Source organism: Erinaceus europaeus, chromosome 9 (genome assembly GCF_950295315.1).
Source record: "Erinaceus europaeus chromosome 9, mEriEur2.1, whole genome shotgun sequence".
Taxonomy (NCBI): Eukaryota; Metazoa; Chordata; class Mammalia; order Eulipotyphla; family Erinaceidae; genus Erinaceus; species Erinaceus europaeus.
The window spans coordinates 20,335,051-20,362,122 of record NC_080170.1 but is presented as its reverse complement, the minus strand read 5'-3'; the positions used below and the strand labels follow the sequence as shown (position 1 = coordinate 20,362,122).

Below are 27,072 nucleotides of genomic sequence, written 5' to 3'. Positions count from 1 at the left end.
CCACTAGGTAAAGAGAGAGACAGGCTGGGAGTATGGATCGACCTGTCAACATCCATGTTCAGCGGGGAAGCAATTACAGAAGCTAAACCTTCCACCTTCTGCATCCCACAATGACCTTGGGTCCATACTCCCAGAGGGCTAAAGAATAGGAAAGCTATCAGGGGAGGGGATGGGATACGGAGGTCGGGTGGTGGGAACTGTGAGAAGCTGTAACCCTCTTATCCTATTTTTTAAAAATTAACAAACAAATACATAAAAAAAGACTAAGGGCACATGACATTAAATCCAATGTATGGTCTTGGAGCAAATTTGTATGAAAGAGATTTACTTATCTATGAGAGAAGGGAGGAGAGAAAGAGAACCAGAGGAGGACCTGCCTAAGGATCCCGGTTCCAGCCCCAGGCTCCCCACCTGCAGAGGAGTCGCTTCGCAGATGGTAAAGCAGGTCTGCAGGTGTCTGTCTTTCTCTCCCCCTCTCTGTCTTCCCCTCCTCTCTCCATTTCTCTCTGTCCTATCCAACAACGACAACATCAATCGTAATTACAACAATAAAACAACAAGGGCAACAAAAGGGAATAAATAATAATAAATAAATATTTTTTAAAAAGGTAATGTCATGATTACAACATAATGTAACATCATCTAGTAAAGCTTTATCTAACAGCACAATATGGCTTGATCATAACATGACGTGACATGACATGGCACGGAGGACGCTGGGGAAGCACTTCAGCAGTGGGCACGTGCTTGTATGTGTGAGGTGAGGCCCTGGGTTTGCCACCTAACACAGTACAAAATAAAAGAGTCGCAAAACTAGAAAAAGAATTTTAAAAATTATAATAGAAAATAAAAGAGTCACATTCGATTCTCTTTTGATTCAATAAATGATGACAAAGCAGGGCTTAACACGTCAACAATTTAGAAGCCTGCCACATATACCTCAGGCAGGCACTACTGCCACCTAGTATCACCGTGTACCCCCCCCCCCCGTCTCAATTTCTCTCTGTCCTGTCTGATAAAAAAAGAAAGGGGTCCTGGTAGTGGTGCACCTGGTTAACAGCACACACTACATTTCACAAGGACCCGAGTTCAAGCCCCTGGCCCCCACCTGCAGGGGGGAAGCTTCACAAGTGGTGAAGCAGGGCTGCGGGTTTCTCGCTCTCTCTCTCCCTTTCTATCTCCCCATCCCCTCTCAATTTCTCTTTGTCTCTAGCCAATAAAAAATAAATAAGCAAAAAGACTTAATGTTATCAAAGAAGGAAGGGAGGGAAGGAGGGAGGGAAATGGCTGCCAGGAGTTGTGGATTTGTAGTGCCAGCACCAAGTCCCAGCGATAACCCTAGTGGCAAGAAAAAGAAAAAAAAAAAAAACAGCAGATCACAGAAACAGTATGCATAGGCCTTCTAGTGTAATCTAAATTATGTACAGTTCCATGAAATTTCAGTGTCATAAAAATGGTATTGGGGGGAGTCGGGTGGTAGCACAGAGGGTTAAGTGCAGGTGGCACAAAGCCTAAGGATCCCGGTTCCAGCCCCCGGCTCCCCACCTGCGGGGGAGTCGCTTCACAAGCGGTGAAGCAGGTCTGCAGGTGTCTATCTTTCTCTCCCCCCTCTGTCTTCCCTTCCTCTCTCCATTTCTCTCTGTCCTATCCAACAACAATGACATCAATAATAACTACAACAATAAAACAACAAGGGCAACAAAAGGGAATAAACAAAAAAAAAATGGTATTGGGATAGAGACTGCCTTCCATCAACCAAAAAATGAAGACATATTTTGTAGTGGCTTTTGAGAGACACCTTATCACCGTGCTACTGAAAAGTATCTATTATTTCTAAGTAGTTCCGAAACATTTTGGCTTTCTTTTTACATCATCTTTAATCTAACGTTGGTTTGCAACATAGGATTTAAACCGAGTGTCTAGAAAGGACATAAAAGACAGCACTGCATATTTCAAGAAACTGCCACCGTGGGCAGAAGCGATGCCTCTCAAAGATAAAGCCGTCAGGTGCAGTGACGTGCACTCAGTGTTTTAGCCGTGCTCAACAACTGCACACAGCTTCTGCCATCATACTCTTCTGGCGGTCAGAAAATAAGTTTGGGTTTCATTTCTTTATCTTCTTTTTAAAGATTTTGTTTATTTCTTTATTTTTCCTTTTATTGCCCTTGGTGTTTTATTGTTGTAGTTATTACTGTCATCATCGTTGTTGTTGGATAGGACAGAGAGAAATGGAGAGAGGAGGGGAAGACAGACAGGGGGAGAGAAAGACAGACATCTGCAGACCTGCTTCACCGCCTGTGAAGAGACTCCCCTGCAGGTGGGGAGCCGGGGGCTTGAACCGGGATCCTTAGGCCGGTCCTTGAGCTTTGCACCACAAGTGCTACCGCCCGACTCCCTGGGTTTCATTTTCAAGCTTCATGAACACATTGTGTCGAGCTTGAAAAGTCCGTCTTTGTGACCTCACCATCTGCCTTCGTCCCTTGTCATTTTCAGACAATACAGCTCCACAGATGGTCTCTGAAGGGCTTCAATGCAAGCCCTATTCCTTTCCAATCGCTACTGAGCATTTCTGGCCACAAAGCCCTTTACAATGGTATAGCGTTAGCTAGGCTATAGAGCAGGAGAAAGCAAAAATAATTATGGGTCAAGTCGGAGAATTAGCATCGCTTACATTAGGGGTTGCAGATGTTCTAAAGCTGTTTGGGAAAAAATGCCACTGAAATTTAAATTTCACCAACAGCAGCATGTTTGATTGCAAAGAGTTACCCATTTTAACTAAATATGAGCCTTTCTCGTAGCTTCTTGTATACAAAGTAAGAAAGTAAGAAGCCTCTATTGACCACATTAATCTAGGTAACTATGCTAAGTGCTTGGCATAGTTAAAACCAGTTAAATAACTACAAGGTATTTTCATATGCCAATGCCCAGGCCCAGAGGAGAAGCAACTACAGAAGCCAGAACTCCCACCTTCTGTAGCCCAGAAAGAATTATGGTCTAAGGAGATAATCCTGGAGGTAAATGACAGGAGAAGTAAACCAAAGGGCTCTGTACCCCCATCCCACTGGGACACAAAGCATTTATTACCAGGAATCTTGCGGGTCCTTTCTTTCTTTCTCTTTCTTTCTTTCTTTCTTTTTTTCTCTCTTTCTTTCCTTTTGTTGCCCTTGTTGTTTTATTGTTGTAGTTATTAATGTTGTCATTGCTGGATAGGACAGAGAGAAATGGAGAGAGATGGGGAAGACAGAGAAGGGGAGAGAAAGATAGACACCCCTTTTACAGATAGACACCTGTGACACCCCCCTTTTTTTTTTTTTACAGAATTCAAAGCTCCCAAACACAATTTTTCGGCTGTGAAAAAAAAAAAAATCTTTAATCAGAAACACAAAGACTAAGAACCAAATGTTCAGAAACAAGAATTAAAGCGTTTCTTTGGTTCAAGCCCCGGCTCCCCACCTACAGGAGGGTCTCTTCACAAGCAGAGAAGCAGGTCTGCAGGTGTCTGTCTCTCTCCCTCTCTGTCTCCCCTCTTCTCTCAATTTCTCTTTGTCCTATCCAATAAAATGGAAAAACATGGCTACCTGAAGCAGCGGATTCGTAGTGCTGGCACCATGCCCCAGCAATACCCTGGAGGCAAAAAAAAAAAGAAAGAAAGAAAAGAAAAGAAAAAAGCTTCTTGAACTCCAAGAAGTAACAGAAAGACAAGATCAGCAGCCAGGGAGGGGGTGCAGAGGAAAAGGCATTGGAGTCTCTGAGGTTTTGAAGCTCAAGTGCCAATGTGACAGAGTGGAGCTCTAGTTCTCTCTCACTGATAAGTGAATATATCTTAACTAAATGCAAGATCGTGGTCCGGGAGGTGGTGCAGTGGATAAAGTGTTAGCTTCTCAAGCATGAGGTCCTGAGTTCAATCCCTGGCAGAACATGTAACAGAGTGATGCCTGGTTCTTCCTCTCTCCTCCTATGTTTCTCATTAATAAATAAATTAAATCTTAAAAAAAAATAAAGGCAAGAACAGTTTTAAAAAGCTAAATAATGGCATAAGGATCCCGGTTTGAGCCCCCGGCTCTCCACTTGTAGGGGAGTCGCTTCATAGGCGGTGAAGCAGGTCTGCAGGTGTCTGTCTTTCTCTCCCTCTCTCTGTCTTCCCCTCCTCTCTCCATTTCTCTCTGTCCTATCCAACAACGATGACATCAATAATAAATACTACAACAATAAAACAACAAGGGCAACAAAAGGGAATAAATATAATATAATAAAATAAAATTTAAAAAAAAGAAGCTAAATGAGGCACAGAAGGGAACAGATATGAATGAAAATAATAAAGGATGTTTTAAAAAAAAAAGCAGAAAAAAAAAAGAAATAGAATGAACATCAAGCAAGAGGGCAGTGGGTGGTGAGCAAAGAAGGTAGAACATGAGTTACCACAGGTGTCCCGAATGAAGACAACCAAAACAACGGAACAATGCTAACGCTCAAATTAAAGAATAAGAAAACTTTGCAGGAAGGAAAAAAAAATAATAACGGAACACTTCAGAGCATCCAGGCAGAAAGATTATTTACAGGGAGGGAGGGAGGTAGCATAATGGTTATGCAAAGAGGCTCTCAGGCCTGAGGCTCCAAATCCCCCACCCCCCCACACCACCATAAACCAGAGCTGAGCAGTGCTCTGATATATATAAAAGGCAGCGGAATTAGGTGAGTATCACAGTTCTACAAAATAACATGAAAGGGGCCTTGTGTGGTATAAAAGCATATGTTATGGTGTGCAAGGACCCAGGTTCAAGCCCCTGATCCCCATCTGCAGGGGGAAAGCTTAATGTGTGGTGAAGCAGGGCTGCAGCTGTCTCTCTCCCTCTCTATTTCCCCCTCCCCTCTCAATTTCTATCTCTATCCAATAATAAATAAAGATTAAAAAAATAATAACATAAAAGTGGGAAGTGGGGCCAGGCAGTGGTTTACCTGGTTAAGTGCACACATTACAGTGTGCAAGGACCCAGGTTCAAGCCCCTGGTCCCCACCTGCAGGGGTAAAATAGAGTTGCAGGCGTATCTTTGTCTCTGTTTTTCCCCTTCCTTCTCGATTTCCCTGTCTCTACCCAATAAGTAAGTAAGTAAAAATAAATAAAAGAGACATCGAAGGAGACGCCACAGCACCAAAGCTTCCTTCCTTCAGTGTGGTGGGAGCTGGATTCAAACTTGAGTCAAGTCCATGACAAAGTAAGCACACTCTCCAAGTGTGTGGGGGTGGGGGGGGGGGAGGAGGGAGGACACAGCACTACACATGGTGCTCCTTTGGCAATGGTCTCCCATGTGGTGCTGGGAACTGAGTGCAGGGCCTCACACATGATTAAGGCATTCACTCTAGTCACTGAGCTATCTCCTGTCCCCTTCAATTACTTTTGCCTTACAGTTAGGGAGACAACATAGCAGTTATGGCAGAAAGACTCATGCCTGAGGCTTTTAAGTCCAAGGTTCATAAGCCCGAGCTGAGCAGTGCTCTGGAATCTCTCTCTTTTGAAGTGTCATTATCTCATTAAAATAAAAAATATATATTTTTTAAAAAGCCAGAAGAGGGCCAGTGAAATAGCTCACTTCGATAGTGTGCTGCTTTGCTGTGTGCACAGCCCAGGTTCGAGTCCAGCCCTCACTGCACTGAAGGAAGCCCTGGTGCACTCTTTTAATTACTCTTCGTTTCAAAAAACAAATAAATAAACCCCCAACTAGGCTGCTATTAAAAAAAAAAGTTAGAGGAATGTAGCCTTATTATTAATTTTTTAAATATTTATTTAGTGGATAGAGACAGAAATTGAGAAGAAAAGGGGAGTGAGACCTTGTGGCACTGCACTACACCACTCATGAAGCTCACCCCTTCCCTTCTCAGCAGATGGGTACCATGGACTTGAACCCAGGTCCTATGTATGGTAATGTGCACTTAACTAGGTGTGCCATCTCCCAGCTCTGTCCTTATACTAATTTTATTTATTTAATTCATTTATTTACTTATTGCCTCCAGGGTTATCGCTGGGGCTCGGTGCCTACACTATGAATCCACTGCTCCTGGAGACCATTTTTCCCATTTTGTTACACTTGTTGCCATCCTTGTTGTTGTTGCTATTGTTAATTGTTGTTATAACTGTTGCTGGACAGGACAGAGAGAATTCAGGAGAGGAGAGGAAGACAGAGGGGGGAGAAAAAGACAGACACCTGCAGACCTGCTTCACTGCCTGTGAAGTGATCCCCCTGCAGGTGGGGAGCTGGGGCTTGAACTGGGATCCTTACCACTTTCTTGTGTTTTGCACCATGTGCGCTTAACCCGCTCAGCTACCCGCCAGGGCGCCCTTTGTACTAGGGTGAGCCACTTACCCCTTTTAAACATGTTGTATTTTATACTATGAACAAACTACCTATGTAGCAAATTAACTTAATTTTTAAAATTCTTTTTTTTTTCTTTTTGCCTCCAGGGTTATCGCTGGGGCTCAGTGCCACACTACAAATATACTGCTCCTATAGGCCACCCCCCCCATTTTGTTGGATAGGACAGAGGAAAATTGAGGGGGGAGGGGGGGGAGAGGGAGAGGGAGAGAAAAGACACCTGCAGACCTGCTTTGCAGCTCATGAAGCACCCTCCTACACACACACACACACACACACACACACACACGCATACTGGGAAGCCCCAGAGGCTCCAGCCTGGATTGGATCCTGGAACTTAGTACTATGTGCCCTTAACTGAGTGCATCATTGCTCGGCCCCTCTCAAATTCTTTGTTTTTCATCATAAAGAACCTGTGTCCTCCCCTGCCCCACCCCCAGACACACACACACACACACACACACACACACACACACACACACACACACGACCAAATGTATTGTCTGACAAATAACATGACCAAAATCACAGAAATGCCGATTTTATGAAACCAGAAGGTGGCGCTGTTACTTCATTAGGGTCGCGATGGAACTTTGATCCATGCTTCCAGATACTTGTGATCAATATGTTCGTGTTATTATTATTATTTTAGTTATCTTAATTTTTTATTGAATAGAGGCAGCCAGAAGTTAAGAGGGAAGGGAGGAGGGAGGGAGGGAAAAAGAGAGAGAGAGAGAAAGGGGAAGCAGAGCTTCCCCACTTGCCAAATTTACCCCCTGCGAGGGGGAGGGGGAGTGCTTGAACCCAGATCCTCGGTATGTACACTCAACCAGGTGCGCCACCACCGCTTGGCCCCCAATACATTAGTTTTTCTTCTTTTGTTGCCATTCTGCACTTTCCCTAGCACTCTCTCCACCCAGGAGAATCAACTGAAATAACTATCAATAGAGAAGGTAGAAGAGGGGCCTGGCGGCTAAGCGCACACAGTACTAAGCACAAAGATCCGGGTTCAAGCCCCGGGCTCCCCACCTGCAGCAAAAAAATCTCACAAGCTGCGAAGCAGGTCTACAGGTGTCTGTCTATCTTTCTCTCTTCCTTTCTATCTTCCCCATCTCTCTCAATTTCTCTCAGTCCTATAAAAGGGGGGGGCTGGTCACCAGAAGCAGTGGATTCATAGTTAACCATGGAAGGAAAGAGAGAGAGGGAGAGAGAAAGACAAGAATCCCGAAGCTACATTGCTATTAAAATATATCTATTTAGTGGTCCGGGAGGTGGCATAGTGGATAAAGTACTGGACTCTTCAGCATCAAGTGCTGAGTTCGATTCCTGTCAACACATGTACCAGAGTGATGTCTGGTTCTTTCTCTCCTATCTTTCTCATAAGTAAATAAATACAATCTTAAGTATATATATATTAATGAAAGAGTGCCTGAGTATCACTTTGGCACATGCAAGGCTAGGGATGGAACTTGGGATCCCACACACATCTGAAAGCCCAACGTTGGCCTTATCCACTGTGTCCCTCCCAAGTCATTATAATGCTATTTTCAAAAGAATATACTGAGCCCAGAGGCGATGCAGTGAGTACAGCCCTGAACTTGGGAGCATGAGCTCCTGAGACCAATCCCTGGCATCCTGTGAGCCAGGGTGATGTTCTGGTTCTCTCTTTCCCTCTCTGTTAATAAATAAGACATTGTTAAAACCAGGCTGAAGGATTGAAGGGGAGGGGTCAGGCAGTGGTGCGCCTGGTTGATCGCACACATGACAGTGCACAAGGACCCAGGTTCGAGCCCCTGGTCTCCACCTGTGGTGAAGCAGGGCTGCAGGTGTCTCTCCATCTCTCTATCTCGCCTACTTTCTTTCTTTTTTTTTTTTTATTTCTTTATTGGGGAATTAATGTTTTACATTCAACAGTAAATACAGTAGTTTGTACATGCATAACATTCCCCAGTTTCCCATATAACAATACAACCCCCACTAGGTCCTCTATCATCCTTCATGGACCTGTATTCTCCCCACCCACCCACCCCAGGGTCTTTTACTTTGGTGCGATATGCCAATTCCAGTTCAGGTTCTACTTGTGTTTTCTTTTCTGATCTTGTTTTTCAACTTCTGCCTTCGCCTCCTTTCAATAATCACACATATATATGCATCCTGAAAGGAGACAAGAGCTGATTCCAAAATATGTATGAATATATCTGTGTGAAAAATTACAAATGATATGCAAGGTAAATATAAATATGTCACACATAAATAAAACTTTTGGAGCATTGGAGAGGTTTGCAGCATAGGAACTGGATTGATCGAATTGCAAGTCAGATTTCTGTGTGTGAAGCAGTGCAAGGATGTGAAACCCACAACAATCAAATATAATAGAAAGATTCAAGAATTGGAAACATTAGAAGGCAGGTGTATGAACTCGCACTAAAAACAAACAAACAAACAAACAAACAAAAAACCTGATCGATTGGGCACCTGGCAGTAGTACAGCAGGTTAAGTACACATGGTGCGAAGCCCAAGGACAGGCACAAGGATCCCAGTTCAAGCCTCTGGCTCCACACTTGCAGGGGGCTCACTTCACAAGTAGTGAAGCAGGTGTATCTATAGGTGTCTAATTTTCTTTCTTTCTTTGTTTCTTTCTTTCTTTCTCTCTTTCTTCTTTTCTTTTTTTTTTGTCTCCAGGGTTATTGCTGGGGCTCAGTGCCTGCACCATGAATCCACTGCTCCTGGAGGCCTTCCCCCCCCGCTTTATTGCCCTTGTTGTGGTTATTATTGTTGTTGATGATGTCGTTTGTTGTTGGATAGGACAGAGAGAAATGGAGAGAAGAGGGGAAGACAGAGGAGGAGAGACAGACACCTACAGACCTGCTTCACCGCCCGTGAAGCGACTCCTATGCAGGTGGGGAGCCAGGGGTTTGAACTGGGATCCTTATGCCAGACCTTGCGCTTTGCGCCCTGTGCACTTAACCCGCTGTGCTACCACCCGACCCCCCCCCTTTGTTTTTAAGAATTTATTTATTTATTCATGAGAAAGATAGGAGAGAGAGAACCAGATATCACTCTGGCATAGGTGCTGCCGGGGATTGAACTCAGGACCTCATAGTTGAGAATCCAATGCTTTATCCACTGTGCCACCTCCCGGACCACTAGGTGTCTATTTTTCTGCCTCTTATCCAATTTTTAAATTAATATGCTACCCACCACCATTTATTTTTGCTGTCCTGGTACTTGACTCTTAGATAGAAGAACAAGACACAGAGGGAAGAGAGGAAAGACCAACACAGCCTGTGTTCTGCCAGTGCCAGGGCGCTGGGCTTTTCATTTCTGACATCCACTGTTAGTATTTATACAATCTATTGAACTATCATTTCAGACAATACTCAGGCAGCTCTTGACAGGTGGACAGTCCACCTTAAAAGGAGACTAGTCCAGGAGAGCATACTAAAAATGGATTTCACTTTTTTTTTTTTTGCCTTCAGGATTATTGCTGGGGTTTGGTGCCTGCACCAAGAATCCACTGCTCCTAGAGGCTTCCCCCCCCCCTTTTGTTGCCCTTGTTTTATTGTTGTAGATATTATTGTTGTTGTTATTGAGCTCATTGTTGTTGGATAGGACAGAGAGAAATGGAGAGAGGAGAGGAAGACAGAAAGGGGGAAAGAAAGATAGACACCTGCTTCACTGCCTGTGAAGCAATTCCCCTGCAAGCGGGGAGCCGGGGGATCAAACCAGGATCCTTACACTGATCCTTGCGCTGTGCGCTTAACTTGCTGTGCTACCACCCCACCCCCAATGGTGCCCAATTTTTCCATTTTATTAGATAAGACAGAGAGAAATTTACAGGGCTGGGTGAGACAGAGGGGGAGAACGATAAGACACCTGTAGACCTGCTTCATTGTTTGTGAGGTTTCCCCACTTCAAGTGGGAAGCCAGGGACTCAAACCCTGATCCTTGTACTTAGTAATATGTACACTTAACCAGTGCCACCAGCTGGCCTTCAGTTTCACTTCACTATGACTTTAATAACATCTTCTCTCTATTTTTTAAAAGAAGAATTTATGGGAGTCGGGCGGTAGCGCAGTGGGTTAAGCACACGTGGTGCAAAGCGCAAGGACCAGCATAAGGATACCAGTTCAAGCCCCAACTCCCCACCTGCAGGGGAGTCGCTTCACAAATGGTAAAGCAGGTCTGCAGGTGTCTCTCTTTCTCTCTCCTTCTCTGTCTTCCCCTCATCTCTCCATTTCTCTCTGTCCTATCCAACAACAACGACGTCAATAAAAACTACATCAATAAAACAACAAGGGCAACAAAAGGGGATAAATAAATATTTTTAAAAATATTTATTTATTCATAAGAGAGATAGGAGAGAAAGAACCAGACATCACTCTGGTACATGTGCTGCCAGGGATCAAACTCAGGATCTCATGGTTGAGAATCCAATGCTTTATCCACTGTGCCACCTCCCAGACCACATAACATGTTCTTTAATAACTTGTTCCACTTTACTTTATCCTAAGAACACAGTAAATAAGACTGGTAACAAAAAATACGTGTTAATCTAATGTTATAGTTAGCTATCAGTAAAGCTTCTGGTCAACAGCAGACTATTAGCAAAATGGGTAGAGAGAGTTAAAAGTTATACTATGTACAATTTTTTAAAAATATTTATTTATTCCCTTTTGTTGCCCCTGTTGTTTTATTGTTGTAGTTACTGATATTGTTGTTGTTGGATAGGACAGAGAGAAATCGAGAGAGGAGGGGAAGACAGAGGGGGAGAGAAAGATAGACACCTGCAGACCTGCTTCACCGCCTATGAAGCGACTCCCCTGCAGGTGGGGATCCAGGGGCTGGAACCGGGATCCTTATGCTGGTCCTTGTGCTTTGGGCCAGCTGTACTTAACCCACTGCACTACCACCTGACTCCCCCCTTTTTTTTGCCTCCAGGGTTGTAACTGGGGCTCGGTGCCTACACTACAAATTCACTGCTCCTGGAGGCCATTTTTTTTGCCCTTGTTGTCGTTATTATTATTGTTGTCATTGTTGTTGTTGTTGGATAGAACAGAGAGAAATTGAGAGAGGATGGGAAGAAAGAGAAAGCAGAGAAAGACACCTGCAGACCTGTTTCACTGCCTGTGAAGCAACTCCCTTGCAGGTGGGGAGTTAGGGCTCGAACTGGGATCCTTAAGCTGGTCCTTGCTCTTTGCGCCATGTGCATTTAACCTGCTGTGCTACCACCCGGCCCCCATTACTCTGTACAATTTAAGTGTTTGCACCATGAAAGAAGGAAGGAAGGGAGGAAGGAAGGGAGGGAGGAAGGGAGGGAGAAAGGTAGGTAAGGTGAGGGGTATGTGGTCTCTCCCTCTTCCTTCTCTCATAAAAACACATAATAGAAAAACTGGGGTAGGGTAGTGCAGTGGTTGAAAGCATGCACACATCTGGGATCCATTCCCTGGTACTGTATAAAAAGTGTGATAAAGGGGCCGGGTGGTGGTGCACCTGGTTGAATGCACGTTACAATGCATAAGGACCCCGGTTCAAGCTCCCAGTCTCCACTTGCAGGGGGGAGGCTTCATGAGTGGTGAAGCAGGTCTGCAGGTGTCTCTGCCTCTCTCCCTGTCACCCCCTCCCTCCTGGTTTCTGATGGTCTCTATCCAATAAATAAAGATAATAAAAAAATTTTAATATGATAAATAATGAGGCCGGGCGGTGGTGCACCTGGCTAGACACATGCACATTACCATGCACAGGGACCCAGGTTTCAGCCTCATTTCCCCACCTGTGTGTGGGGGGGAGACAACTCATGAGTGAAGCAGATCTGCAGGTGTTTATCTCTCTCTGTACCTCTCTTTCCTCCTCGTGATTTCTCTCTTATCAAACAAAGTAGAAAAAATAATAATAAAAGGAAAAAAATGGCTGTTAGGAGCAGTGAATTCACAGTGCAGGCATCAAGCCCCAGAAATAACTCTGGTGGCAAAAAAAAAAAAAAAAGTATGCTAAACAGTAACACAAGTGGAAGGATCAATCAGAAGCAATGACTCATTTCCTTTATTTTTTTTCTTTTAAAATTTTTTATTCATGTCTTAGTGAGAGGTGAGAGGAGACAGAGAAAGAGAAGCAGACATCTATCAGTCTGACACGTGCACTTGAGGGGTCCAACCCAGGAACTCTCACTTGAAGGTCCCGTGCTCCCCTCCGAGTTGGCTAAAGTGACTCATTTTCAAGCCGTGAAATTATAGCTGAGTGAATTTATAACACTAGGAAAAAACCAGCAGGAGCAATACTGGTAAGCCTAACTAAATAGAATCTATTGATAGAAAACTTTGGGGTAGGGGCTGGGTGGTAGTGCACCTGGTTAAGTACACATATTACCATGCACAAGGGCCTGGGTTCAAGCCCCCTCCCCCCAACTCCACCTGCAGGGGGGATGCTTCATGAGCAGTAGAGCAGGTCTGTGGATGACTATTTCCCCCTCCTCTCTCAATTTTTCTGTTCTAGACAATAAAAATGGGAAAATGGCCCCTGGGAGCTGTGGATTTATAGTTGTGACACCGAGCCCCAGTGATAACCCTGATGGCTATGAATGAGTGAATGAATGAATAAATGAATGAGAGGAGAGGGAGAGAGGGAGAGAGAAAGGAAGGAAGAAAGAAAGAAAGAAGGAAAGGAAAGGAGGAAAGAAATACTGATTGATTAATTTTGGGGAGTTCTTCGTCATAGCTGAAAGGTTAAGACAATGTATTCTAGCAACATAGCATCAGGGTCCTAAAAGTTCATATCTTGAGGGGGTCGGGCGGAAGTGCAGCAAGTTAAGTGCACATGGCATGAAACGCAAGGACCAGACCAGAGTAAGGATTCCAGTTTGAGCCCCCGGCTCCCCACCTGCAGGGGGGGGGGGGGTCGCCTCACAAACAGTGAAGCAGGTCTGCAGGTGTCTATCTTTCTCTTTCCCACTTGGTCTGCCCCTCCTCTCTCGATTTCTCTCTGTCCTATCCAACAACAATGACATCAATAACAACAATAATAATAACCACAACAATGATTAAAAAAACAAGGGCAACAAAAAGGGGGAAAAAATAGCCTCCAGGAGCAGTGGATTCGTGATGCAGACACTGAACTCCAGCAATAACCCTGGAGGAAAAAAAAAAAATCCTGTCTTGAGTCCCATCCCTCACCTCCTCATCCCAGCAAAGGATCTTGTGGTCTCACACATCAAATGAAAGGCAGTAACACTTACCTCATACAGTTTGGGAGAGGATTAAATTAAACCTTTAGCATGTGGCAGGTGCCGAGCCAGAGGTGTGGTATTCAAAATTCATAATGAACACAAAGCACTCAGTGTATAGACCTTTACAGGCTCTCCAGCCCTCCTGGAGGGTCCTTTAAATTTTGCAGGTTACCAAAGTATAATCATTTAAATAAGATTTTACGTTTCTTTCTTTCTTTTTATAGGACAGAAAGAAATGGAGAGAGGAGGGAAAGACAGAGAGGGGGAGAGAAAGATAGACACCTGCAGACCTGCTTCACCACTTGTGAAGTGACTCCCCTGCAGGTGGGGAGCCAGGGGCTCCAACTGGGGTCCTTAAGTCGGCCCTTGCGCTTCGCACCACTTGTGCTTAACCCACTGCACTACCGCCCAATTCCCCCACAAACATACTTTTAAATCTACTTGCTTTGGTACCCAGTGGTGGCACACTCAGTAGTAGAGCACATGTTACAATGTACAAGGTCCCAAGTTCAAGTCCCGATCCCCACCTGCAAAGGGGTAGTTTCATAAGTGTTGAAGCAGTGCTGTAGGTGTGTGTTATCTATCTACCTATCTAGCTATCCTCCCTCTCTCAATCTCTGTCAATAAAAGAAAGGGGGAGTGGGGGGACAGGTGGTGGTGCACCTGGTTAAGCGCACACATTACAGTGCACAAAAACCCGGGTTCAAGCCCCTGTTCTCCAGCGCAAGGACCAGCGCAAGGATCCCGGTTCAAGACCCCGGCTCCCCACCTGCGGGGGAGTCGCTTCACAGGCGGTGAAGCAGATCTGCAGGTGTCTGTCTTTCTCTCCCCCTTTCTGTTTTCCCCTCCTCTCTCCATTTCTCTGTCCTAACAACGATGACATCAATAACAACAACAATAATAACTTCAACAATAATAAAAAACAAGGGCAACAAAAGGGAATAAAAAATATATATAAAAAAGAAATATTTGCTTTTAAAAAAAAAGTGGTGAAGCAAGGGTGCAGGTGTCTCTCTGTCTCTCTCCCTTTCTATCTCCCCTCACCTCTCAATTTCTCTCTGTCTCTGTCCAATAATAAAAATAAATTTAAAAATTTTTTAAAGGAAAATTTAAAAACAAACAAATAAACAAAAATGGCTGCTCAGTGCAGGTACCGAGCCCCAGTAATAACCCTGGTGGCCATTATATATATAAAAAAAATCTCATGCTTCACCCAGATTAAAATGGAAAGACTGAAGTATGAAGAAGTCAAGATATTTGATATTCATGATATCTCAAACTTCTATGATAAAAAAACTTCTCAACTCTATTCTTTCTCATTTCTTCTGAGATCTATATTGCAATAGTTTAAACTATGATAAGTTCAGAAAAAAAGGTCAGACATGCCATGGGGCAGTGTAAACTATGAATATTTTGTAATTAACATGGCTTATGATTTAATCTTCAAAAGAAATATACTTAAGTTGAAAGAAAAGATGCTAATGTGGTATTCAGTATCTAATATTCCATGCCCAAGTTAGAAATTCCTCATGCTGTTAAGACACACACACACACACACACACACGACAGGCAGAGAGATAGAGAGAAACAGAGATAGAGATAGATAGAGAGAGAGAGAGAGAGAGAGAGAGAGTGTGTGTGTGTGTGTGTGTGTGTAAGTGTAAGAGAACATAGCCCTGAAGCTTTCTTAATGCCCTGGGGCCCAGGTTCACACCTGAGCTGTGCACCTGATTAAGCAGCAAGTGAACTATTTCTCCAACCTGCTGCTTTTATAAGTTACTCTCCAGTGCTCTTTCCATCTTTCTCTCCTAGCTAAATGCTAAGATTAGCACAATAATAATTCTAGATTTACTTCTAGATAATACTAGAAGTCAGAAGATACTAACAGACCACCTGTTATGATTACTTCAGCTTCGTCTGTTTTCTAGCCTTGTTCTAAAACACACACATTATTATTATTATTACTACTATTACTATTATTATTAAAGTCAGAGGCAGAGAGTGAAAGAGACCACAGCACTGAAACGTCTTTCAATGTGATGGGGACCAGGCTCAAACTCGGGTCTCACATGTGGCAGGGCAGCACACTACCTAAGTGAGCTATTTTGCCAGCAGATACTTCATTTATTTAGAAAGGGTTTTTTATTTTTTATTTTATTTATTAATGAGGAAGATAGAAGGAGAGAGAAAGAACCTGACACCACTCTGGCACATGTGCTGCCAGGGATCAAACTCAGGACCTCAAGCTCAAGAGTCCAAAGCTTTATCACTGCGCCACCTCCCGGACCACTATTTAGAAAGGTTTTAAAGTGGCCCAGGAGATGGTGCAATGGATAAAGCATTAAACTTTTTTTTTTAATGACTGATTTAATACTGACTTACAAAATTATGAGATAACAGGGGTATACACTTTCCGACCACCAGAGGTCTGTGTCCCCAATTGCCTCCACTGGAAACTGCATTATTTCTCCCTCAGCCACAGATATGAGCTGTAACTATCTACATACAAGGTTTTTTTGTTTTGTTTTGTTTTTCCTATGGTCCTGCCTTCTTTTCTTTTTTCTTTTTTTTTTTCCACCTCCAGGGTTATTGCTGGGGTTTGGTGACTGCACTATGAATCCTCTGCTCCTGGAGGCCATTTTTCCCATTTTTGTTGCACTTGTTGTCATTATTATTATTGTTATCATTGCTGTTACTGTTGTTGAATCAAACAGAGAGAAATTGAGAGAGATGGGGAGACAGTGAGGGGGAGAGAAAGACAGACACCTGCAGACCTGCTTCGAGCTGGGATCTATAACACAGGTCCTTGTACTTCACACCTTGTGCGCTTAACCCTCTGTGCTACGGCACAAACCCCCTTTTCCTTTCTAACCCCCTTTTCCTTTCTAAGTCACACCTACACCTATTACTACTTCTAAATGTCTTACTTTTTTCCTCTTCTCTCTCTGGGTCCCAATGGAATTGGAGTTCAGAGCCCTCTGGTCATCTTCTCTAACATTTCTCTCCTGGAAGTACAGACCATAATTCTTTTTGGGGTACAGAAGGTGGGAGTTCTGGCTTCTGTAATTACTCTGCTGGTCATGGGCATTGGCAGGTCAGTCTATACCCCCAGCCTCTTTGTATCCTTTATATAAAAAAAAAACTATTTATTTATTTATTTATTTATTTGGGACAGAGACAGAAATTGAGAGAGGAGAGGGAGATTAAGAAGGAGAGAGTCGGGGCCAGGCGGTAGTACAGCAGGTTAGCGCACATGGCGCAAATTGCGACAACTAGCTCAAGGATCCCAGTTTGAGCCCCCAGCTCTCCACCTGTAGGGGAGTCACTTCACAGGCGGTGAAGCAGTTCTGCAGGTGTCTATCTTTCTCTCGCCTTCTCTGTCTTCCTCTCCTCTTTCTATTTCTCTCTGTCCTGTCCAACCACAATGACAACAATAATACTAACAACAATACCGATAACAAGGGCAACAAAGGGGAAAAGATGGCCTCCAGGAGCAGTGGATTCGTAGTGCAGGCACCGAGCCCCAGCAATAACCCTGGAGGCAAAAAAAAAAAAGGGAGTCGGGCAGTAGCGCATGGGGTTAAGCACACGTGGCGCAAAGCACAAGGATCCTGGTTCCAGCCCATCTGCAGGAGAATCGCTTCACAGGTGAAGCAAGTCTGCAGGTGTCTATCTTTCTCTCCCCATCTATGCCTTCACCTACTCTCTCCATTTCTCTCTGTCCTATCCAACAACGATGACATCAATAACAACAATAACTACAACAATAAAAAACAAGGGCAACAAAAGGAAAGATAAATAAAATTTTTTAAAAATTAAAAAAAAAAAAAGAGGGAGAGAGTCAGTCACCTGCAGCACTGTTTTACCACTTATGTAGCTTTCCCACTACAGGTGGGGATCAGGGGCTTGAACCTGGGTCCTTATGCATTGTATTGTGTGTACTCAACCAGCTGTGCCAACACCTGGCCCCCAACCTGTTTCTATTTTTTCTTAGTGGGGCAGGCCTCTGGAGAGGTGAAGTTCCAGGACATACTGGTGAGGTCTTCTGCCCAGGGAAGTCAGGATGGAATCATAGTAGCATTCCTCACAAATGAGAGACCTAGTTTCATTTCAAAGGGTGCACTTCTAACAAAGTTACAGACTCAGATAGAGGCTAGGGCTTATGGAGTAGGGTACATGTATCCATAAGATAGGGGCAACTATATACTTCAAAGTACTCAATAGTCTGCTGTGACTAGACTTAGACCTAATAATCTTGGCAAGCAAGTAGAAAGGCCTACAGAACACAAAATACATAGTCTAATCAAATATTTACTACTCTCTTAATTTATTTTTTGAATGGAGACAGCCAGAAATTGAGAGGAAGGGGAAGATACAGAGGGAGAGAGACAGAGAGACACCTGCAGCCCTGCTTCACCAATCATGAAGTTTCCCCTCTGTAGATGGGGATTGGGGGCTTAAACCTGGGTTCTTGAGCATTGTAACATGTACGCTCAACCATTTTTTACAGCTGAGTAGTATTCCATTGTGTATATATACCACAACTTGCTCAGCCACTCATCTGTTGTTGGACACCTGGGTTGCTTCCAGGTTTTGGCTATTACAAATGGTGACTTCACCGTTTTCAGCCGATCTTGGATGGACCTTGAAAAAAATCATGTTGAGTGAAATAAGTCAGAAACAGAAGGATGAATATGGGATGATCTCACTCTCAGGCCGAAGCTGAAAAACAAGATTAGAAAAGAAAACACCAGTAGAACCTGAAATGGAATTGGAGTATTACACCAAAGTAAAAGACTCTGGGGTGGGTGGGTGGGTGGGGAGAATACAGGTCCATGAAAAATGATGAATGAAATAGTGGGGGTTGTATTGCTAAATGGGAATCTGGGGAATGTTATGCATGTAAAAAAAAAAAAAAGTAGAAACGCAAAGCAGAAATTGACTGAGTTTGGAGTATGGCACCAAAGTAAGAAAGCAGAAGTATACTAGAGTTTGCAGTGAGTACCTCCCTAATACTTCCTCTCCACTTTTCCAAGCTTTGGGTCCATGATTGCTCAACAATTTGTTTGGCTTTGTATGTTAACTCTCTTTTCAGTCACCAGGTTCCAGGTGTCATCAGGATGCCGGCCAGACTTCCCTGGATTGAAGACACCACCAATGTGTCCTGGAGCTCAGCTTCCCCAGAGACCCATCCTACTAGGGAAAGAGAGAGGCAGACTGGGAGTATGGACCGACCAGTCAACGCCCATGTTCAGCGAGGAAGCAATTACAGAAGCCAGACCTTCTACCTTCTGCAACCCTCAATGACCCTGGGTCCATGCTCCCAGAGGGATAGAGAATGGGAAAGCTATCGGGGGAGGGGGTGGGATATGGAGATTGGGCGGTGGGAATTGTGTGGAGTTGTACCCCTCCTACCCTATGGTTTTGTTAATTAATCCTTTCTTAAATAAATTAAAAAAAAAAAAACATGTACGCTCAACCAGGTGTGTCATCACCTGGCCCCCTTCAAATATTTATCACTTAGGTCTAAACACCCTCCTCTCAGAACCCACTTCACTTTTCTCAATCACTCTATCTACTCAAATAACTACACAAAAGTATAAGTCTTCTAATCTCTTCTGGAAACATCAACATTACTGTCACCCCTTGATAATCTTTAGAAGAAGAAACACTATATACAATTGGCCAAGAGATATATGGGCAGATATGTAACCAATGGACAATTACTGTCCCTATGACAACCTTTACTAGAACCATCAAACAAGTAAATGCAGTAAAATTCAAGGTTAACTTAGTCCCCAGTAAAATCCTAGGTATGTTTCCTCCTTAACTTGAAGCCATCTCTCACAAACTTTATATTGGTTTGGATACAACAAATGATAGCCAACAATTTAACTACTAAGCTCAACAAATAAAAGAATACAAAAGCTGGAAAAGGGCAAGAGACTGCCTCACTTAATGATGGCCTTTTTTGGTTAATACCAAGTCAACCCATCATATGGGAGTCCTCAGATTCCCACATAGATATGATGGGCCTAGACCTCTAATAGACCCCTCTCTCCACCATCACTAGTCACTTCCATCAGAAACGTTATCATAAGCCCTCTCATGGGCCTCTCCAGGACCTTGCCCTTACTGCAGAACATCAATGATAGTGACTGTCCCACTCTCCAAAGGGAGGCTGGGTCATCCTTTCTTGTCACTCAAGGAAGACTGGTCCTGAAATGAGTGCAGCCCAGAATGTTCCCAGCTGTGACCAAGGACTATGAGCTCAGACTGATAGGGACTCAGAAGCTACATAGGCCCCTGTGCTATATGTAAATATATTTAGGCCTTGAGTCAGATCAATGGGGTTAACATTTAACTGTATTTATATACTTGCTTCAAGTTTGGGAGTTACTCTCTGCCCTAATCCAGCTTTCTGGCCCTATACTCAACTCTGACACCATCTTCCTAGATAATATTTTTAGTCCACCTGCATGTTAGCTATCAGGCTCAAACAAAAATTACTGAAGTCATGGGAGTTTACAAACATATCTAAAAGACTTCCTACCTTCTCTCCGTCTTAAAAATCCCTATTTTCATCTACTCTATTCCTGCTTTTTGATTCCTGTTTATTGTTTAATTTTATTGTTTTGTGGTGTTTTATATCTTAACACCTTTCAGCCACCAAGTAGCACTAGGCTTTCAAGAATGAGGTTCCTACCACCCCATCCATCACCTGGGGCCCTAGTCAGGAAGCCCTGGAATTCCCACACAGACATGCTGGGCCTAGACGTCTAACAGATCCCTCTCACCACTGTCACTGGTCATCTCCATCAGGAACCACATAATGAGCCCCTCTGTGGGCCCCTATCAGACCTGCCCTTCAATGTGAATCAACAATGGTAGGGAATGTTCCATTTTCCGAAGGGAGGATGGATAGCATACTCTTCCTGTCATCCAAGGATGACGGGTCCTGAAATTAGCACAGCCTGGAATGTTCCTAGCTGTGACCACAGAATGTGAGCTCAGCCCCTACAGAGATTCGGAAGTTACATAGGCTCCTGTTTTGAATATGGCCCCCAGATCAGATTTATGGGGTTTATAGTTAACAATATTTATATATTCTTCCCATATTTGGGAGCTATTCTCTTCCCTGACCCAGATTTCTGGTCCTTTTTTCCAACTGTGATACCATCCCCCCAGACAACAGCTTAGCTCACCTGCATACTGGATGTCAGGAGCAGGCAAAAACTAGTTGGGTCATGGGCCCCTTGGAATGTACCTAAAATAGACCTACTAGCTTTTTCCAAAATGGAGACCCCAAAATCTCCATCCACAATATTCTTGCCTTTAGGTTCATGATTAGTCAACGATTTGCTCTGCTTTCTATCTTAACTCTTTTCAGCCACCAGGTTCCAGATGCTACCATGATGCCAACTGGACTTCTCTGGGCAGACAACCCCACCAATGTGTCCTGAAGCCCCACCTCCCCAAAGCCCTGCTCCACTAGAGAAAGAGAGAGACAGGCTGGGAGTATGGATCGACCTGTCAACACCCATGTTCAGCGGGGAAGCAATTACAGAAGCCAGACCTTCCACCTTCTGTACCCCATAATGACCCTGGGTCCATGCTCCCAGAGGGATAAAGAACAGGAAAGCTCTCAGGGAAGAGGGATGGGATATGGATTAAGTGGAGAATGGCAGGTGAGCAAGACAGCTTTATCTTGCTTTGTCATGCTCACCACTCAGGTTCAAGTCTGACCTTCACTACACTGGGGGAAAGCTTCAGGGCTGTGGTCTTTCCCCTCTCTCGTAGTCTGTTTGTCTGAAAAAGTTGGTTCAAGCCATAAAGCCTGTATGCCAACAACAACAACAGTTGGGGAAGTGCTATGGAATGGAAATAACTCATGCAGTAAATATGTACAAGACAGAAAACATCATCAGTAATAGAACAAGATCAGTCTATCACATCTTTAAAAATTATGTATTCACATTACTACTCCTAGTTAGAAACATCAATCTTCAAATCCTGCATTTTCATTCCTGAATACATCCTCCATTATGGATAATCATCTGAATGCCTAATTTCAAGCTGTACTGAGACGGCACAGCTTAGACAATTAAGCACTTTCACTTTAGCTACAAGGGGCCAACTGGAAGGAGGCAGGTCAGTCAAGGCTTCAACATTACTGGCGTTGGGGGTAATGTGACAACGGACACAAGTTGACAATGTGAATGAAGCATGACCCTCAGCACACAGCTCGATCTCTCTCTCTCTCTCTCTCTCTCTCATAGGCCAGCAGAAATGCAGAGAACTGAAGAATCACAGAGAGTGAGAGTCTGGAGAGTCTTGGGCCTGCAGTGACAGTGACAAGAGACACACTGCTGAAAACTGCAGCTCGACTACCAGGTCAGTGCCTCAGACACCAACCTGGACTCTGGTTCCAGGCACACACTGTCCTGACAAATGACAAACATAACTGGTGCCCATGCACAAGTGTGACAAAAAGCTGGGACCCAGGCATCTGATCTTCCTCCTGGCACTTTTTGTCAATGGACACAGCCATGAAAAGATTCATTCTAGTGACAGGATAATGAAAAAGCTCTGCTTCCATTCTAGGCTGACCAAGGAAATGGAAAAACACAATGAAATATTGGCCTGGGGAGACAGCCTAATGGTTATAAAGAGTCACTCATGCCTGAAGCTCTGAGGTTCCAAGTTCGATCCCCAGCACCACCAGAAGCCAGAGCTGAGCAGTGCTCTGGTTGGTGTCTCCCTCTCTCTTTCTTTCTCCCTGTATCTTGAATGAATGAATGAATGAATGAATGAATGAATGAATGAATGAATGAAATATCAACTCAACATCATTTGGGTTGAACCTTAGAGAGAGGGTTCAGATAATGACAGACAACAGATAACTGTCCTAACAAATAAATAAACTAGGTGAAGAGGATCTCAAACCATTGCATTGTTATGTGGGAAACTGGGAAATGTTCTGCATGTATAACTATTGTATTTACTGTCGACTGTAAAACATTAATCCCCCAATAAAGAAATTAATTTTTTTAAAAAAGCAGGCTACAGAAAACAAATGAAAAACTGCAAAAGAAAGATTCAGGTGGGGGTGGAAAAGAGAATGAGCTAGAGGTTTATTAAAGAGCCAGCAAATGAATGTAGATCCTGGGCCCTGGGAGCTTCAGCAGGGAGCCTGGAAAGCTAAGAGCTAGGAGGCATTAAGAGAAAAAGAGAAGCAGCGCTGGCATTGCTTAATAAAGTGGCCTAAGTCGTGCAGGGCACTTATTAATAACTGGGAGCTTTGTTCCAAGTGGCCCTATGGGTCAGTCCCTTTACTCCTTGTCCCAGGGCACAGACCATTTCTAACAAGAGGAAGCACGGAGCGCTCTCATCCAGTTGGTCTGCCCTACTCTGGTAAGATCCTTGGGGAGGGATGATGACCCCAAAGTGACCCTCTGCTTTTTTTTTTTTTTTCTGGTGGTGTCTTTTCTTTTTTTTCGTTTATTTATTTAATACTTTTAAATTTTATTTATAAAAAGGAAACACTGACAAAAGCATAGGATAAGAGAGGTACAAATCCATATAATTCCCACCACCAGAACTCCCTATCCCATCCCCTCCCCTGATAGCTTTCGTATTCTTTAACCCTCTGGGAGTATAGACCCAAGGTCATTGTGGGAGGAAGCAATTACAGAAGCCAGACGTTCCACCTTCTCCAACCCTCTGCTTTTAAGAAAAGCATCTAAAAGGGCGGGAAGGGGGTAGATGGCATAATGGCTATGCAAAGAGACTCTCATGTCCCAGGTTCAATCCCCCCTGCACCACCATAAACCAGAGCTGGTAAAAAAAAAAAAAAAAAAAAAGAAAGAAAAGAAAAGAAAAGAAAAAGAAAAGCATCTAGAGACATGGACCAAGAGTCAGGCAGCCAGATTAGAAATCACTTTTCCTCCGGAAAGATTTAGGAAAGTAGACATGGCTCTTCCTCTCTCAGAGGCTACCTCAGGGCTCTGTCTGAGAACACAGGGTGTTCTGAGTCCCATTCCCCCACGTGCTGTGTTGGGGGGGGGGGGTAGTGGTGGTGAATCTCCTCCTTCCCATATGCTATTTTAGGGGTTTTGGAGTCTCCTCCCTCCCATGAGGCGTATTTGGGAGTTATAAGTCCCATCTCCCACATGCTGTGTTTGGAGTTCTTAATTACATCCCTCCACGTGCTGTACTGGGGGTTTTGAGTTCCATCCTCCCCACGTGCTATACTAGGGTTCTGCATTCCACCCTCCACGTGCTGTGTTGGGGTTCTGAGTCTTATCCGCCCACGTGCTATGTTGGGGGTTCTGAGTTCCACTCCCCCACGTGCTGTATTGGGGGAGCTTTGAATTTCGTTCCCCTTGTGCTGTACTGTGGGGACCGGGGGCTCTTAGTCTCCTGCACTCCTGACATTCAGGGGTCAATTCGACAAGCGGGGGGAGGGGGGTCGCGAGGGCGCAGATGGCCGCCCCAGTGGTGACCCCACATGCAGCGGAGGGGGACTGCCCAGGTCACCGGGGGCCCGCGGCCGGTCCTTACCGCTCCGTGCGGGGCTCCGTGCCAGGCCAGGCTCCGTGCCGGGCCAGGCTCCGGCGGGCTGTCCTCCCAGCGGGTGCGTATCCGGCGGGCTCACTCCGGGCAGACAGGCCTCCTGCCCCGGGGAAGCCCCGAGTCGCAGCTCTGCAGTCCGAGGCCCCGGTGTCGCCGCCCCAGGACCGGATCGGAGGCCCTAGAGGCGGAAGCCAGGAGTCACAGACCCAGGATCGGAGGCCGAGATGTCCATGAGCTCCAAGCCGGCCAGGCCCCGCGGAGCAGAGCCGAGAGCTCAGCCCCCAGCACGGTGCCCCGAGCGCCCTCGCCGGCCGCCGCTGCCAGCCGCCCCGCGCAGCACGGCGAGCACCGATTGGCTCTCGGCAGGCATGACGTCATGCGCCGTTCCTCCGGATTGGCCCGATTACCAGTGCGTGCCAGGAGTAAACAAACCCCGCCCCCGACCTCCCAAGGGGGCGGGACCGAGCGTGAAGGGGCGGGGCCTCCTCTGCCCAGCGCGGGTGGCCCGCTGGGCTCCAGGTGGGGCCTGGAGACACACAGGTTATGGTGGGAACCCTCCGCCACGGCTGTACTGATGCCCACGAGCCGGTCCTCGCTGCCCACTGTCCAGCCGTCTTCCTTCTAGGCGGGCTGCAGGCTCAAGGCCTGAAATAGCCATCTTCCCTGCTCCCTCTGTGTGTCCTGCGTGGGAATTCCGATTTTTCTTTTCTTTTTTTAATTTTTTTATTATCTTTTATTTATTTATTGGATAGAGACAGCCAGAAGTCGATAGGGAAGCGAGAGCTAGAGAGGGAGAGAGATAGACACCTGCAGCCCTTCATCACAACTGGCAAAGCTTTCCCTCTGCAGGTGGGGGCAGGGGGCTCAAACCCAGGCCTTTGTGCATTGTAACATGTGCAGTCAACCAGGTACACCACCACCCGTCCCCCGGAATCTTGATTTTTCCATCTCCCCACCCTCAGTCCCACTTAGAAAAAACCTCCTACCTCTTAAAAAGAGGCGTCTGGAGCAGCCACCTTCCCTACCCAGGTTTTTGGCGGGTGACCCTGGTGGGGAGGGCAAGGGGATAGTGACTGTGCAGCCAAGTGTGACCTTTCAGACAAGGAAGGCGTTTTTTTGTTGTTGGTTTTTTTTTTTTTTTTTAGCACCTATGCTAATAGAAGCTAAATATGGTATTGAGTGGAACTGGAAGCCTTGGTTATGTGAGTTCTGTGCTCTACCAACTGAGCTAGCTCCTTGGTGAGCTTCTCTTTCCCTTCCTTTTCTTTTTTTCTTTCCTTTTTTCTGCTTTCTTTCCCTCTTTCTTTCTGTCCCTTTCTCCCCTACATCTTTTTTGAAAATATTTTATTTATTTATTTATGAGGAAGATAGGAAGAGAGAGAGAAAGAACCAGACATCACTCTGGTACATGTGCTGCTGGGGATTGAACTCAGGACCTCATGCTGGAGAGTCCAATGCTTTATCCACTGCCTTACCTCCCAGATCACTTCCCCCACATTTTTAAGATTATTTACTGATATTTATGAAAATGAGAAGAGACAGAAGACCAGAGTCCAGAGTTGCTCGGTATTCTCTTTTTGAGTTTCCAGAGCGAAAGGCTGAAGATCATATTAAGTTGCTACATAGAAATTGTTGCTATGTGGCAATGTTTATATGCCTCAAATTACTCCTTAGAGAGTTACTTCATGTTCCAGGGAGACAGCACAATGCTTATGCAAACACACTTTCATGCCTGAGCCACCAAAGGTCCCAGGTTCAATCCCCAGTACCACCTTAAGCCAGAGTTGTTGAGCACTGTTCTGGTAAAAACAAACAAAAACAAAAGGCATGGTCAATATATGATACTGTGCAATGTACTGACATCTTGGAAAAAATGTGGACAACAGTATGACAACAGTCCTGTAAATTGTTTCCTCAATAAAATGATACAAGAAAAGAAGAAAATAAATGATGGCAAATATCATGATCATTTGACAACCTTGCTTTGGGAAAATGATATGAAAGTCAGTGTTTCATGAAACCTTCCAAAAGCACGGAAGGGAAGTACAACAATGGGCAGTGAATCCTTCAAGTTTTCCATAGACTGCCTCGATCCAACTGTGAATTTCCATGACCTTTCCATTACAATGTCTGCTGTAAGATGCTCAATGCTGGCCTCACAGCAAGCCAGGAATCTTTGAACAGGTAACAACTTGGCGGTGAAGCCCCCAAACTGAAAATTTTCCAGAACAAAATAAATTGTCGAGTTGCTACCAGGAGGTAAATTCATGTAAATTAATTTTTCATTCCCACTCAGTTCCAATTTAGCAATTTGCACAATAGTCAGTTTGTTCTCTTCCTTCTCATTTCCCCATTAAGGACTCTTATTTCCTTTGAAAAGGCAAATAAATCTCCCACTATCTCCAGTGCCAGAGAGATGTTTGAAACAGGAGCAAACTCTTAATGATTCAGCAAACACTTTTTTTTTTTTTTTTGCCAACCTCAGTATAAGACATTGGAAACCCCAGGGGCAAAAAGAAAAAGGAAAAAAAAAACTAGTATAGCCAGGCCCTTTGGAATTTAACTAAAATATGCTTACTAGCTATCTACAAAATGGAGAACCCTCCCCCCCCAACTCTTCATCTGGACTATTCCAGCCCTTAGGTCCATGATTGGTCAACAATTTTTTTGGCTTTGTATGTTAACTCTCTTTTCAACTACCAGGTTCCAGATGCTAACAGGATGCCAACCAGACTTCCCTGGACAAAACAACCCCACCAATGTGTCCTGGAGCTCCACTTCCCCAGAGCCCTTCCCCACATGGGAAAGAGAGAGACAGGCTGGGAGTATGGCTCTACCTGTTAACGCCTATGTTCAGTGGGGAAGCAATTACAGAAGCCAGACCTTCCACCTTCTGCATCCCACAA

General features: G+C 44.7%; 1 protein-coding gene across 6 annotated transcripts in view; it reads right to left on the bottom strand.

Moving 5' to 3' along the window:
- Positions 1-24,512, bottom strand: part of TFDP2 (transcription factor Dp-2) — a 133,221-nt gene extending 108,709 nt beyond the window's left edge. For 3 of the 6 annotated variants that reach the window (XM_016191234.2, XM_016191235.2, XM_060197465.1), the window contains exon 1: positions 24,155-24,512. The gene's annotated coding sequence lies outside the window, so the exon portion shown is untranslated. The remainder of the gene's footprint in view (positions 1-24,154) is intronic. The other 3 variants (XM_016191236.2, XM_060197463.1, XM_060197468.1) reach the window with 2 other exon arrangements.
- Between the last annotated feature and the right edge of the window lie 2,560 nt (positions 24,513-27,072).